Source organism: Nannospalax galili, unplaced genomic scaffold (genome assembly GCF_000622305.1).
Source record: "Nannospalax galili isolate Female #2095 unplaced genomic scaffold, S.galili_v1.0 scaffold158, whole genome shotgun sequence".
In the NCBI taxonomy this organism is placed as follows: domain Eukaryota; kingdom Metazoa; phylum Chordata; class Mammalia; order Rodentia; family Spalacidae; genus Nannospalax; species Nannospalax galili.
In genome coordinates this window covers 6941694-6944702 of record NW_008345290.1, presented here as the reverse complement: position 1 = coordinate 6944702, position 3009 = coordinate 6941694, and positions in this window count along the sequence as shown.

Sequence of the window (3009 nt, the reverse complement as noted above, 5' to 3'; positions counted from 1 at the left end):
CACTGCTCTGCAACCTTTTATTTTTTTACACAGCAGCCAGTCTGGTTGCTGCCTGGAGGAGTAAAAATTTGTATTTCAAACCATTAATGCATCTCCTATCTCCTTTCTTGAAAGACTGAGCAGAGGGATTATTCTTGCTTCAAAATGAGCAGAAATTCTAGAAAGTGAGACCCCAAATTATTCCCAGAGTTCCATCTAATTCTAGAAAACATTCCCAGGGTGGCTACATTCAATATCTAACAGGACATGCAGACATTTAAAAATAGTGAAGAATATGCCAAGACACCATTATCCAAAAAAAAGCACATCAATATATCTAAGATCTAAGACAAGAAGGGAAAAGGAGGCTCCCTCCAAGTAACAGTGTTGTGAGAATTTTTTAAAAATTGATGAGACATAAATCTAAATAATTCAGGCCCTAAGCCCTTCCTTAATGGGGGTGCCATGTGTAGGAAGCAAAGCCCAATGAGTTCAAGATGCAACCCAAAGCCTTCCTCCTGCCCCCACCCCACTCCCTTCTTCCCTGACAAACCTGCTTGTGGCTTCTCGGTGGACAAGATGCAGTCCTGTCTCACCATTTTTGGAGCGGAGGAACCCGGCCGACTTTGGCAGTCCGTAGAGCAGAGGCCCTTCCTCTGAACGCAGGGCTCCCGGTTCCAGTGAAATGGGAGGGGGGGTAGAATGTGGAGCTGGCCTTGGCTGCTGTGTACACCAGCAGCCTGGCCACTGCCAAGGTGAATTGGCACAGGGTATCCGCTGGTGGGGGCTTCCCAAGCTGTGTTTTCGTTTTTCCGCGTCTAGCTGGAAAACTGCAGAGGCTGAAAAACCCAGCTGAAAGCAAGGCGGCTGCAGAGAGGAGTCAGTCTGTAAACACCGCCCCTAAAACTCTACAAAGACAGCAAAAAAATGATGCTCAGTAGCCAAACAGCCAGAAACCAGAACTCCAAGGGAAAGGGGACTTGAGATTAGGAGAGGTGGGCGGTGGGTCCTTCGCAGCTGTCCTAGTCTCCAGGCTTTCATTGCTGTTTTTCTCACGCTGACTAGACTGCAACTTTCAACTTGACCTTGGCCTCCAGCCGTGTCTGACCTGTATGTAAAATTGCCCTCAAGTCTCCAGGAACTGGAGCCTCGAACCCTACTTTGTCTCTTTGTCACTGTGAGTTTTACAATGCCACTTAGAGAGAGGAAGGCATGGGGGGATGGACGGAGAGGGCTCGGAAGTTACACAAAAATCAAGTTTTCACAGAGATTGGGTTCTTAGTCTGCAAACGGCCAGTCAGTAAGAAGGTAAACTGGGGCAAATCAATATTTACCCAAGACTGTTAAAAAGTCAGCAGGGAAAGGGCACACTGGGTGTGGGGGAGAACCGGGTGTGTGTGTGGGGGGTGTCAAAGAAGGTTTTATTGGGCATCGCTTAACATTGGTCAGGGCAAACCCAGAATCTGAGCAGATAAAAGCCTGAGACTAGCCTTATTGGTTTGGACCCTTCCGGAAGCCCAGGGAGCTCAGAGAGCACATGAGTAGGGTGATATGTGCAGTGCTCTGAGCTTAGGTCTGAGTCTGCAAACTGGGACCGGAGGGCAAGTCCATGCCTTGCTGTTCAGCAGAGTGCCTCAGAACTCTCCCTAGCTTATGTACACCCACTTTCACTTTGACCTCTTGTTCCTCTCTGGGCATCTGATCAGGCTACAATTTTACAATTAGAAGTGGAAGTATATGGTCTGAAAGTGGCAAGACCCCAGAATCCCTCTCCAAAACACTGTGTCTACAAGAGGGTTTGCCCTTGGCTCTTCCAGTACCATCACCCCCATCCGGTTCCCAGTAAAAGGTTGCATTTCCCAAGCACAGACAAACGACTTCTCAGACGGGTTCTTGGGCACCAGGCCCCCTCTGCAGGGTGAGCTCCTCCTTGGAGGACAGGCATGAAATGACCCCAGTGTGCTCCTTTCTCCTTTCCCAAAATGGAATGCAATAGTGGGTTTCCAGATGTTTGGAGAGTCAGGTCCAACTCAGGCTCTGGAGTAGCTTGTAAGAGACCCCAGAACTGAGGCTTGGAGTCCCGCCGGCAGCCCAGCTGGGACCTGTTCCCCTTAAGCCCCTTCAGAAGGAGGCAGCCTGACTGGTGAGACAGGGGCCCCAGTGAATGGTGCTTTCTTCATCTCAAAGTCTCTGGAGGCCCAGGAAGAATGGTTACTGCTTAGAGCGCGAATAGCAAGCTATACATGTAAATGGGTGAATGAGGCCGTGTGTGCACCAACGTATTAGACACACACACACACACACACACACACACACACACAGAGAGAGAGAGAGAGAGAGAGAGAGAGAGAGAGAGAGAGAGATTGCGATTAGTTGTTCTGAGTATATGGGCCTAATTGAAATTGTCCTCTAATGCAGTGGACAGGGAAGAGAGTTCCTAAATGCGGCCCAAGCTTCCAGTGGAATGTCCAGGGACTCATGCGCCAGGAGTCCCCGCTGGAACTGACAGGAAACAAACGCCCTGCCCTTGTTCCCCTGAAAAAGGAAAAAAAAAAAAAAAAAAAAAAAGGAAAAAAAAAAAAAAAAGCCAAATCGCGATGTTGTCACAGCTGAAATCGCTGTATCCGTCCTAGGGTCCTTCTGAAGAAAGATGCATCTGTGCCTGGACAGAAAACAGTCCCCGAGACCCCCAAAACAGCCTGCTCTAGCTGGTCCAGACCAAGCCAGTCTCTCATCCCTGGTCACTGGAGGATTTATCTGACCTGTCCCCACGATCTCAGGTCGCAACCTCACCGCCCCTCCCAGCTTCCTGGCGCTGCCCAGGTCCCCAATGGCATCAGCGAAGGGGATGGGTGCTGCAAGGCGCGCACCCTTCCCTCCCTGCTCCACCCGCGCGCGTCCCCCTCCTCCTCGGTGGATGAATGGTGCGCGGCCGCGGGGCGGGTGCGGGCGCTGGCGCTGGGGACCGGCGGGGATGGCGGGCGCTCGGCTGAGCCCAGTCGGGAGCCGCCCGCTTTGCATACGCCGGGG